The following is a 12235-nucleotide window of genomic DNA, read 5'->3' on the forward strand; positions in this document are numbered from 1 at the left end:
CCCACTGGCAAAGTGCCTTCTGCCATTTAAGGTGACATTCACAGGTTCTGGAGACTAGAATGTGGACATTTGGGGGCAATGGTATTATTCAGTCTACTACAAGGTAGATACTATTATCTTTCTCAGATGTAGGAAATGACGTTTAGGGAAGTAGTTTGTCTCAGGTCTACAATTTCCAGAGTAGAGACTTAAATTCTGCCACTGACACTTTAGGACACACCCTAAACAACTTTAATCTGTGTCCTTAACTACTGCATAATCCTTGGTTAAGAGTCACACTTAGGTATCAAGACCCAATTGAATACAACACAAGTACTGTCTCCTCTTTCACTATGTTTGCCTGGTGTACTGATGAATCTTGCCCAGAGCAGAAGAGTTCAGAAAACTGTCATGCAGGTTTACGAAGAGAAAGCATTTACTGTTTGACGTGCCCGGAGTAACGGAAGGCTTTTTCAAATAAAATATGCCACCAAATAGTCAAGTGTCACAACAGAGGTAACCCCGTGGGAGTCACGAGGAGACTAAAATTATCTCCAATTGTGCAGGAGAGAAAAGTTTCACTGAAGGCAGGTGTAGTTCAGCTAAGCCCTACAGCACAGAAGTAGGAATGTGGGTATGTACGAATGGGAAACAGTTTAATGCAGAATGGATGAGAAATATGCATTCGACCTATTCTAAAACAACTGGCTTATTAACTCAGTAAATCGATTTGGTCAGTCAAACTAGCTTTAGCTGATTACTTATCCAGGGAATAGCTGTTTAGAGTAACTTTTGTGATAGAACAGTAAATAAAATGGTTGAACTATAGCTTTAGGCTTGCTAAGTGAAATAGATTGCTCTAGATGATTTTCAAGTGACTTACTTGGTAGTACTCACGAAATTGGGGGTTAACAATTGCTTAAGAAAACAAAGAGAATTGATTTTAAATAAAGTAGTTACTGTGTAAACTATCTGTTCAGTAGCTCATGTTAAACGGATGTTTATAATCCCCATTGGACAACCAACTACTTTTTTGCAAATGGCAATGTGAATTGCTCTCGCATAAACTATAGCAATGACCACCTATCTAATTTGTTGTCCAAACCAGAAATCTTCTAACAATACTGGTGTCCTAATAAAAATAAGCACGAAGGGAACACACACTGGGTGTCTCCCGTGTGCCTGTGCATGCATCTATATCTCACTGAACCCCCATAACAGCCCCCAAGAGAGAGACTCTGAGTGTCCCCATGCTGCTTGTGGAGAAACAGGCACAGGAAGGTTCAATAGTCTATCTACCTAATATCACACAGAGGGTGGGAGAGCCCGTTTTTAAACCACCTGCCTCCAATTCCAGGTGCCTGGAGCCAGACTCAGCCTACAGCTCTCTTCTGCTCGCCTGGAGGTGAAACAAGGTGTCATGATTAATCAAATCCCGTCTTCACTCATCAAGGTAGCTTGAACACCTGCACGTCCTCCAAGTAGCATGTAGCATAAGCAATAAGATGTTTGCCCCGTGATCGTCCAGGAACTTGGAATCAGCTGTGCCTGGTTAGGCTGAGCTGGTTTAGAGTGGAGAGGACCACCGATCTTCCACTTGGGCAAGTGCCTTTTGACCTCCTGCCATCAGAGGGCCGAAAACTCCAGCCTGAGAATGTGCTGAGGCCTGTAGCCTAGTTACACCAGCTCAGAACAATGATGAGCACACGTTTTTCCAATCACCTTTCCTCACGCTCCCCATGCCTCATACTGCCCTGCTTCTTTACTCTTTATCCCACAGATACCCAAAGCCCCTTGCCTTTGGGGAGGCGGATTTGAGACCTATTGTCACGTCACGTCCTCACTTGGCTGCCCTGTGAATAAACCTCCTCTTTGCTGCAAACCTCAGCATTTCAGTGTTTTGGCTTGCTGCGCCTCAGACAGAATGGTTGGGAGCAGTGGTACAGGTCCCTTGCCTGTGAGGGAAGCTGGTTCCTAGTAGTCACGTTGCGGATGATTTCTCCTCTCGGGTGGGGGTGCGGCAGACATCCTGCTCTTCCGGAAAGGGAGAAACACAGGTGCCAAACCCTTGCCCTCAGCGTCACCGTCACCTAGGAGCTTGTTAGAAGCACAGAATCCAGGCCCCACCCAGAACTACTGAATACCAGCCTGCATTTAACAAGATCCCCAAGAGAGGCATACCCATATTAAAGTTGGTGAGGCACCAAGCTGTCATCGTCTTCTCCGCAGCTAATGAAAACGAAGCAAAGATTCATCTCGAGCTGACTCTGCCTCAGTCACTTGGATATCACATGAGGTCATTTAATCCTAACCAGAACCTGCAAATGAGACTGAGGGTCAGAGTGTTCTAGCACCCAAGGTTCCATAAAAGAGCATGGCCAAGGCTCACTGGAGCCCAGACTTCCAAAAAAGAAGGCCCCTGAGCACAGCATGGCACCACTGCAGCCCAAACCGTGGGCCTCAAGGGTAGGCTAGGCTTACCACGCACAGTTCACACCATTCAACAGATGCTCACAGCAGACCACAAGGCAATATGAGAAGTAACTTCTGATTGTGGAATCTCTGAATTTTGAGATTTAAAGAAAAAAATCTGTTTTCAGGGGATGGTTAAAACAGTTCTACCAAGGAGTAAAGAGAGGGCATCTCAAGGCCCCTTCTGGACTAAGAATTTAATGCCTACTTATTGAGAAATGCTCCGTGCATTTGCTCAGCCCTACGTCAAGATGAAGTTCCCTGTGCCCTAGAAGCTTAGGTTCTAAAAAGGCCACAGAAATGGGTGAGACCTTAAAAATGCCACAACAATGCAATGGCCTTAATCAGACTGTCTTTGCTTTGCCTTGCTTACAAGTCACTGACTTTAAACTGAATATGGTGTCATGTCTTTATGTTTCTTGAAGCTTTTTTTTTTTTTTTTACAAAAGATCATATAAAGATTTTCTTCCATGGTAAGACTTTTATATTGTATTTTTCTTAAACTGGACTGTGGTACATTTACCCTCCATCAGATGATTGCTTATAACTCACCTTGCTTTATTAAGAATACCGCTAGAGGCTTCTATGTCCCTACTAAAAAAAATACATTTTCAGGCCCATTCAAACCAATGAAAATCCAAGATTTCAGTGCACAAGATAATGAAAATTCTCTCTATCCGCGTCTTTTACTACTTTTAATCTGTTAACAGTCCCTAAGTGTGTCAGATGAAAGGTACTGTCGCGGGAATTGACATCGTTAACAGCATTCCATACAGGTAAGTCTTGATTGTTCCAATTTCTCAAAAAGTTGGACACATTTACCGCCTCTATGACATCTCTAGGGTGTGTGGAAGAAATAAAAAAGAGGCCTGTACAATGTATTTCTCAAAATATACGCACAAATAGTTTGCACATACAAACAGGGAAACCTTATAAATAATGTATGGGGAGCAAAGTATCGTCGGTAACGGAACTACTCATTTCGAAAGACAACACTGTCACCAAGTGTCCCCTCACCAAAACTGACTGGGAATTTTTAGGGGCCACCAAACCAGAGGTGGAGATTTTTAGGCACATTCTTGCCAGAAAAGAGAGCCTAGGGCTTAAACCACTCAACTTGTTGGCACGAATGCCAGGGCAACCCAAGCAAGTGGATATACAAGCCTACGTAACGCTTGGAAGTAGGAAGCTTTGGGGGACTACACCTGGACTGGTACTGGCCTCCCTCCCCAAAGGGACAAGGAGAGCAGAAACCTGGATGGAGTCAAGAGAGAGAAAAAAGAAAGGCAAGGCTGGGTATGGAGCAACGTGTGGATCCAGGAACATGTGTCTCAGAACTGCCGGGGCTCTGCAGACCAGCTGCATCCCCATTCTCCTTGACCCTCATGGGTATAATGAACTCAGGGTGGGCGCATCCCGGCTGCCAAGTCACTTCCACCTGTCCATGGAATTGACAGTTACTTGCTCACAGTGAACCAACCTCTCTGGACCTAACAGCTACTGCAGGAGGCGGTAGTGGAGAACAAGGTGACGACAACGACCAGATGCGAAAGAGGAAGAGACGTCCAGTGGACCGACTCTGTGGACTGATGGTGTGGGGTTAAGTCTGCAGAGCTAAAGGGGCCAGATGTAGAAAAGGGAAGGGGAACCATGAGGATATGGTCAAGCCCCATCGTATGGATGGTTCATCCATATGTTGTATGAAAATTCCATTCAATTTGCTCTGAGTGAACAAGAGAGAACAAAATTATCCTTTAAACCATGTCAGTGACTTTATTTACCATCTCATTTGATGAGCTCATAGCCCAGGGTCAGAGGGAAATGGGAGCTGTGAGTCTGCCATCTCTCAGGAAGTCTCAGGCCTCAGAGGCCCCTCAGAGCCAAACTACCTCACCTTTTGCACTTTTCAAGCAACGTTATTCCTAAGCGCAAGTCACCCTCTTCATCAGGTTCTCCAAGAAACAGCAATCTCTCCCAATGAGAGAGGAAAAATGGGCTACTTTGGCTTGCTGAGGCACAATAGGTAGTTCTCCAAAATGGTACCTGCCTGGGGGATTTTTCAAGAAAATTAAGCATCAGTGGTGATTTGTTTGTCTTCACATAACGTATGACCCAGATGTGCTGAGAAATAAGAAAAGGACAAAAGAATCCAGGGCAGCTGATCCAAGGAGGCAAGGGGCAACTTCCACAGCCTATGTGGAAAGCTAGAGGGAGGGACCATCCAGCTGGTGGGAGCTGAAGACAGGCGCCAGTCCTCCTTGGGCTCGGGATGCCACCCCCTCTTCCTACATCTTCACGCTCTCCTTCTCTTTTGGCCCCTCCCAGCCATATTAAAGAGCCACAAGGAAATGCTCTCCTCCGTTCCATTCTCCTGTCCTCCTATCCACCCCTCCCTTCTTTCCCTTTGCCATCAATTTCTTGACTTGCCCCCCATTTCTCCCCTCCCATCTACACTGCGATCTGGTTTCTGCCCCACTACTCTCGTGAAACTGATCTCCTTGAAGCCCCCAAAGATTTCTCCGTTGACAAGTCCAGGGGACTACTTCTCAATCCTTCTCTTTGTGACCGCCAAGCCGAGTTAGATCTTAAACAACGTCTCTGTCTTGAAAATCTCTTCCCTTGGCTTCCGCGCCACCTTTCCTTTTCTTTTCATGAGACTGATCACAACCAGTGCTGCAGATTCCATCGAATTAAGGAATGCTGTTGCCTACATGTGTGAATGAGCTGTGAGTAAAGTACTGAAGTAGAGGACACCTAAAGTGAAACGTCTTCATGAAGGTCCACGTGGCTGAGCAGCAAGTTAAGCTTTCATACATGTGCTAAAGAAGAAGAGTTGGGTTTTACTTTATTTACTTTTCCCTGGACTGTGTTGAATGACTATCATCTACAAGTTCAGCCTACTTTTTGCTGAGGATTAATGCACTGGGAGAGCTGAGAGAAAACTGAACAATAGAGCTGTCTTTTTCTTGACCAGTTCACCTTAGTTTCCCAAACTCTAAGTCTTTCCCAAATTCTTTCTCCTTTTTATTGTAGTAAAATGAACATAACACAAAATTCACCATTTGGATCATTTTACAATTCACTGTACCATTCAGTGGAATTTACTACTGTCACAATGTTGTGCAACTATCACCACTGCCGAGCTGCAAAACATCTTCATCAACCAAGAGGAAACCTACACCCATTTTAAGGAGTCATTCCCTATTTCCCTCTCTTCCAAACCCCTGGCAACCACGAATGTAGAATCTTTTCTGTGTGTATGGATTTGCCACTGCTGGACATTTCATATAAATGGAACCATACAATATGTAGCCTTCTTTCACTTAGTTGCATCCATCATGTAGCATGTATCAGAAATCCACTCACTGTTATGGCTGAATCCTTCAGACTGTTTGAATACAAAATTAAAAATACGTTGAGAGTGAAGCTCTGTTTTAATGGCACATCTATTAGGCCAATTCATTGAAAGAAGCTGAAGATGGAGATATTGTTGTGAAATGATAATCGTTGAGAAGCCTCAGCCAATTCGATAATGAAAAGTTTGGGAAATGTTGCAAAAAATTATCTGCTTTATATTAAAAGCCTATTAAACAAGGATGCAGGAGATTGTCTTTTTCTTGCAGGTAACTTAAATGAGGCAGAAAGAAATAACTGCCCTTTAAAACACATTTTGAAAGGATTCTCTTTATTCTTAATAGACGAATGGGAGTACAGGAAGTTCACATCCAATATGGACTCCCTGTCCAAACACTGTTTATCGTTCTAGCCACCACTATCGAATTATATTTCTTGAGGGTAAGGCAGCTCAATTCCTGCATATTACTTTCTAAAATTCGTCCATCAAATCCATTACTACAGTATAAACAAGAGTTGTTCATGTTTAAGTGCACTTCAACTATCAGGTATAAAGAACCCCCAGTAAGAAAAAGAATCCTATATCTCTTGCCAGAATGTGGTCAGCTCTGGGGTGCTCTGCTAGCTGAAAGACACATTCATTATTAAGAGGATAGAGGCTGTTTAAGATGGATGAGAGCCAAAAAGTTTTAACTATATATATGTGTTAAGAACAGTGCTAGGTTATCTCATATTCTATATCAGTCAAGGCTCACCATTTTACATACGTGAAAAGCAAAGTTAAAAGTGTATTAGTAGGGCTTCCCTGTTGGTGCACTGGTTAAGGATCCACCTGCCAGTGCACGGGACACACGTTTGAGCCCGGGTCCAGGAAGATCCCACATGCCGCGGAGCAACTAAGACCATGTGCCACAACTACTGAGCCTGCGTGCTAGAGCCCGTGAACCACAACTACTGAAGCCCACGCACCTAGACCCCGTGCTCAGCAACAACGAGAAGCCACCACAATGAGAAGCCCGCGTACTGCAACAAAGAGTAGCCCCCGCCCACCGCAACTAGGGAAAGCCCGTGCACAGCAACGAAGAGCCTAGGCAGCCAAAGATAAATAATTAAATACGTCTATTTAAAAAAAAAGTGTTTTAGTAACTTACTAAAAGACACGCAATCAGTAAACGTGAGCAGGAATTCAATCCCAAATCTGTCACACTGAAGTTTAAGCTAATACTTGAGATTAATAAAAACAGCACTAAATTAAAAGTTCAGAGATATTTTTTATTTCATACTTTCACTAATGCTCTTTGGAGATAAATCATTTCATTTATATGGGCCTTAGTTTTCACAACTATAATAGTTGGAAGCTTGACTAGATGATCTGTATGTCGTCTTCCAATTCTAAAATGTTCCACTAATTTGGATTGCTACAATAATTGCCCTTGCAATACATGCGTGCTGCCACCAAGTAGCAGTAGAGACTACTAGTTCCTTTTTTATCCCTAGTGGGGGTGCATTTTCACAGCAGACTTATCCGTCAATAGTACAACCTGTTAGTATAACTATAAGATAACAAAATAATCTGGTATTCTTTCCTGTAAAAGAGAAGCTTTACATTGTGTCTGTGAATCGTACCAGAATCACCTGTAGGTTTTTAAATAAGGAGGAAATCCTGAACCCATTGAATGAGAATCTTCAGAGACAGGACTTGGGCATCTGGAATTTTGGGCTCCCATCATTTGTATATTTTATTTCATTTTATTTTGGCCTATGTACAATATTTGTCACATCCTTTTGAATCTTTAAAAGTTTCTTTTTGTTTTAAATCTTAGAATATTCCATAATCTTCACCTACTTTTCATAAGGTGTTATCTGTTATGTTTATTCGATCTTGTGCTTCTCCTGGTTAAGACTGCTTTCTTTCCTTTTTTTTTTTTTCGGGGCCCTGCCTCATGTCTTGCAGGATCTTAGTTCCCTGACCTGGGATTGGACCCCAGGGCCCCAGCAGTGAACGCGCCATGTTCTAAACACTGGACCACCAGGGAAGTCCCAAGATTTCTGTTTTAAATGACTTTTCTCCCACTCTAATTCATTCCTGGGATCAGTTTCACGTTTGGACATTAAAGCAACCTTGCATTGCCAGAAGAATAAAGCTACTTTGATTCTGATATATGATTGTTTTACATACCATGGATATAGTTTGTGCTTCTCTTTACACATTTTGCATGCATGTTCAAAGGAGAAACTGGCCTGTGATTCTATTCTTGTAATATTCTTTATAGATTTTTTTTAAGATTCTATACTTTATTTTTTATTTATTTATTTTTGGCTGCATTGGGTCTTCATTGCTGCATGCGAGCTTTCTCTAGTTTCGGCGAGCGGGGGTCTATTCTTTGTTGCGGTGACTAGGCTTCTCATTGCAGCCTTCTGACCCATGGGCTTCTGACCCCATTCGTCGGTGCTACTTCAGTTCCTTACCCCTTCCCTTCTGACCCTGGGCGGTGAAATCCTCTTTCTGCGGCTGGCCTGCGGCAGAAAGTCAATAAGGCAAGAGTAGGCTTGGAGAATCCAAGGAGCAGAAAGGATGTCAGCGTGTGGAAAACAGAGTGAGCAAATTGGAGAGGAGAAGGAAACAGTCAGAGAGGAAACAGACACCCAGATTTCTAGGTCTGTGGAGGCACTCTGAGGACTTTGCATTTTCTGTGAAGAAGCCACTGAAGAAATTTGAGTGACATGATCTGACTTATGTTTTAACAAGATCTCTCTGGATGCCACGCTGATTAGAGACTGTAGGAGAGCAAGGACAAGGCCCAGAAGACCAACAGTTGATTCAAAGAACTGATTACTCAAACATGGTCCCCCTCCTCAGTGAAGACGCAGAGCAGGAATTGGCAAATAATGGCCACGAATCAAATCAGGCTCTCAGCCTGGATCTGTGGGACTGTGAGCTAATAATGGTTCTCACGTTTAGAAAGCTTGTTGAAGAGGAAAGAGGAGGAGAAGCTACAGAAACTCTATATGGCCCACAAAGCCTAAGATATTTAAAATCCAGAAAATGCTTTCCAACACCTGACGTAAAGCATGTGGCTGGTAGGAGGTCCTCAACCAAATTTGGAAGAGGAATACATGAGTCAGTTAGTTCCTGAAAACACTGTAAAGTGATAGGTGTCAAGAAACATTTACCCCTTCACCCTTAACCTTCACAAATGATGCCAGTTCCATTGAGCTGTTGAAAAATACATTCTGGCTTTCAAAAAAATAACCCAGAGGGCATTTTCTCACATAGGCAAGGTCATAAACAACTGTCAAGTGAAGCTGAAATAGCAACAAATCAAATAATAACAAAAAACACTTTTACAGATTTTTAAATCTTACAAAGCATTTTCATGTTCATTATCTAATTTAATCCTCAAATCAACGTCATGAGATAGTTATAATTTCCCCATTAGAAATGACCACATATGAAATCCTTAGTGATTGCTCAAGAAAAGCTGAAATCTTGAGTGTTACATCTATTAAGGCCATGGTTGGGTGTTTTCCCATGGGAACATTGGATGCTAAAATCCACAGGGATTTTCAGCTCAAGATGGCAGACTAGGAAATATATTTACTTTCTGTTCCTCCTGAAACCATATCTAAATAAAACTGTAGAAATACCAAAATTAATCAACCAATAAAAGCCAAGATATTTTGGAAGTCATCAACCACAGAAAGATTTCAACACATTTCGAGAAGGCAAACAATGAAACGGAGGAGCCATGAATAAAATAATGAAGAAAAAAAGGCTGAGCCTAAGTAAGGTCTGCACAAAGTCACTCAGCTTTTGCTGAGCTCTGGTTATAGTCAAGGGCAGAGGAAAGAAGAGGGGCTGAAAACAAGGAGACAAACGTCATTTTAGGAAAAACACTTCATTTAATGAGCTCCAGGGAACACTCAGCCTGCTGCCATACTAACTCATGAATTACAATGGATTGTTGGCAAGCAAGACAAGAAAACAGGGAAGAAACAAAAATCAAGACACTGTTTCTAACTGAACTCTTCTCAAATGAGATCGAGGAATTATGGTTCAATGCCACAGCTGTAAATCATTTCTGCTCTTGGAGAGGTTACAAAGGGCTTATAATATTTCCCTTTTTTTCAGACAGAATTTAGGTCTGAGCAAAAGCTTTTGTGTCCTTCAACCCCAAAATTTATTGGGGATGGAAGCCCAGATTTGCTGGGACATACCATAAAAAGAATCTCATGAGCAGAGGGTCAAACTGATTTTGGAATATATGAATTAAGCCCAGTGTGAGTTTCAATAGATTTTTATATATATATATATATATATATATATATATATATATATATATATATATATACATCTTTACTGATCTATATGATTTTGGGTTCTGAAACTTCTATATGTCTCATGCGTGATACATAACAGACAATGTCAGCCCAGGAGGGAGAAAACACTCCAATGAAGCAAGCCAAAGAAACAAGTTTTAAGCAAGGTCAAGTGATGTATAGACCACGATTGTTCAATTCCTACCTGTCATGCTGAAGCTTCCAGCTCCTGAATAACAACACATGCTTCCCTTGTCCTAGACAGCCAAGAGTACGTCTCCTCCCTTGGGCATAAGAATCCCTAGAGTTACATATGTGTAGTAAAGAGTGGACCCAGCTGTCATACTCACAATGACCAAATTGTGTTGATCGTACTTTATACCAACACATCGCTCCACGCTGAAGTTGCAATAAATGATATAGTTGCTTTCTAGACATGAATGAGATGCCTTACTGGATATACTCCAGGAAGGCCAGAGAAGCTGGCTTCTAATCCATACGGAACAATTCACTGGTGAATTTCTTTCAGGATAGCCCATGATTTATCTAGAATATCATCTTTACATATCTGGATCCTTCAAACTAGACAAAGGGAAAATACGGGCTTCAAGCCTCAATTCGAAATATGGAATGGTGCCATGCTGACAACTGGTGGTCCCTGACCTGTATCTTCTGAGATTAGAACACAGTATGGTGGATGACCAATTCAGGCGTTGAAAAAAAGAAGACCTCCTACAGGGCAGTGTATCTGTTCGTTACAGGTATGGCACTTAGGGTTAAGTACCATAAGGACTACAAGAAAAAAAAAAACAAGTAACACATGAAGCATATACGATAAGGAGGCACCACAGTCCAGAGCACAAGCTCTGGAATCACACAGGCTTGGATCGAATCCCGGCTAAGCCACTACCATCTATATACCCTGAAGGACAGGCCAAGGGTTAAATGTTCTTTTACCAAATTTCAAACAAGAAGTGAAGAAAGAACCTATCTGCCAGGAAGGGACATCGTGGGCTGCAGCATCCAGTCGGATCAGGGCTCTGCATCTCCTGCTCAGAAACCTTGGCCACCTGGCTCATGGTGATGCTGGCAGCTGAGCAGCCCTGGAGAAGGCGATCCTGTCTCCAGGTCTCGCAGAGGAGCTGGGGAGGTCTCCGGACGAGGTGGCCCACACCCTGGTAAGCTCTGGCTGCCTCCTGCCCTCAGGTCTGAGCAGGCTCTGGCCTCTGGGCCCCGTGGTGGTGAAGGCCTGGCCGATACATACGCAGGGCTGAGGGGCCTGCAGAGCCAGTCCCCAGGAAGGGTGAGCTCTGGAGGAGGCTTCCACAGTCCCCAACAGTCTCCGCATGGTGGCCCAGCTGGTGCCAAACACCTGCCACCCACAGCCAGACGTCCCAGCCACTAGAAAGTCCAGAAGGGGCCCCGCCCTTTGCCTTTGGGCCGGGGTTAAGCCACCAGCTGGGCTTGCATGTGACCCCTGCCTCACCCCCTGCCCCGCCCGCTCTTTCTCTGTGACACGTACAATGGATATGTCATAAAGCCAGGCAGAGCCAGTGCTATAAATTCAGAGGAGTTAGAATCTAGGAAGAGGCTCTCCCACTTTCACTCTCTGCTCTCAGATCAGGCAGGCAGTAACTCTAATATGGAAGCTATGGACACCACACCTCCTTCACACGCTGTCCTCTTCCATTCTGCTCCTGTTTTCCCCAGCACCCCATTTACGGCTTTGGCGGGCATCGGTGCTTCAGCAGGAAGCACGTCAGACCCCGAACCTATGGACACCACACCTCCTTCATACGCTGTCATCTTCCATTCTGCTCCTGTTTTCCCCAGCACCCCATTTACGGCTTTGGCGGGCGTCGGTGCTTCAGCAGGAAGCACGTCAGACCCCGAACCTATGGACACCACACCTCCCTCACACGCTGTCAGCTTCCATTCTGCTCCTGTTTTCCCCAGCACCCCATTTACAGCTTTGATGGGCATCGGTGCTTCAGGAGGAAGCACGTCAGACCCCGAACCTATGGACACCACAGCTCCCTCACACGCTGTCATCTTCCATTCTGCTCCTGTTTTCCCCAACTCCAGCCTGAGAATGTGCCGAGGCCTGTAG

The 12235-nt window shown here is 43.8% G+C and overlaps 1 long non-coding RNA gene across 1 annotated transcript; it reads left to right on the top strand.

The window, feature by feature from the left end:
* Positions 1–481: 481 nt before the first annotated feature.
* LOC125963362 (uncharacterized) lies at positions 482–1876 on the top strand. The gene is made up of 3 exons (XR_007475226.1): positions 482–613; positions 1337–1432; positions 1760–1876. It is a non-coding gene; the product is annotated as an uncharacterized LOC125963362 (long non-coding RNA).
* The last annotated feature ends 10359 nt before the right edge of the window (positions 1877–12235 follow it).

This window comes from Orcinus orca, unplaced genomic scaffold, assembly GCF_937001465.1.
Source record: "Orcinus orca unplaced genomic scaffold, mOrcOrc1.1 scaffold_176, whole genome shotgun sequence".
In the NCBI taxonomy this organism is placed as follows: domain Eukaryota; kingdom Metazoa; phylum Chordata; class Mammalia; order Artiodactyla; family Delphinidae; genus Orcinus; species Orcinus orca.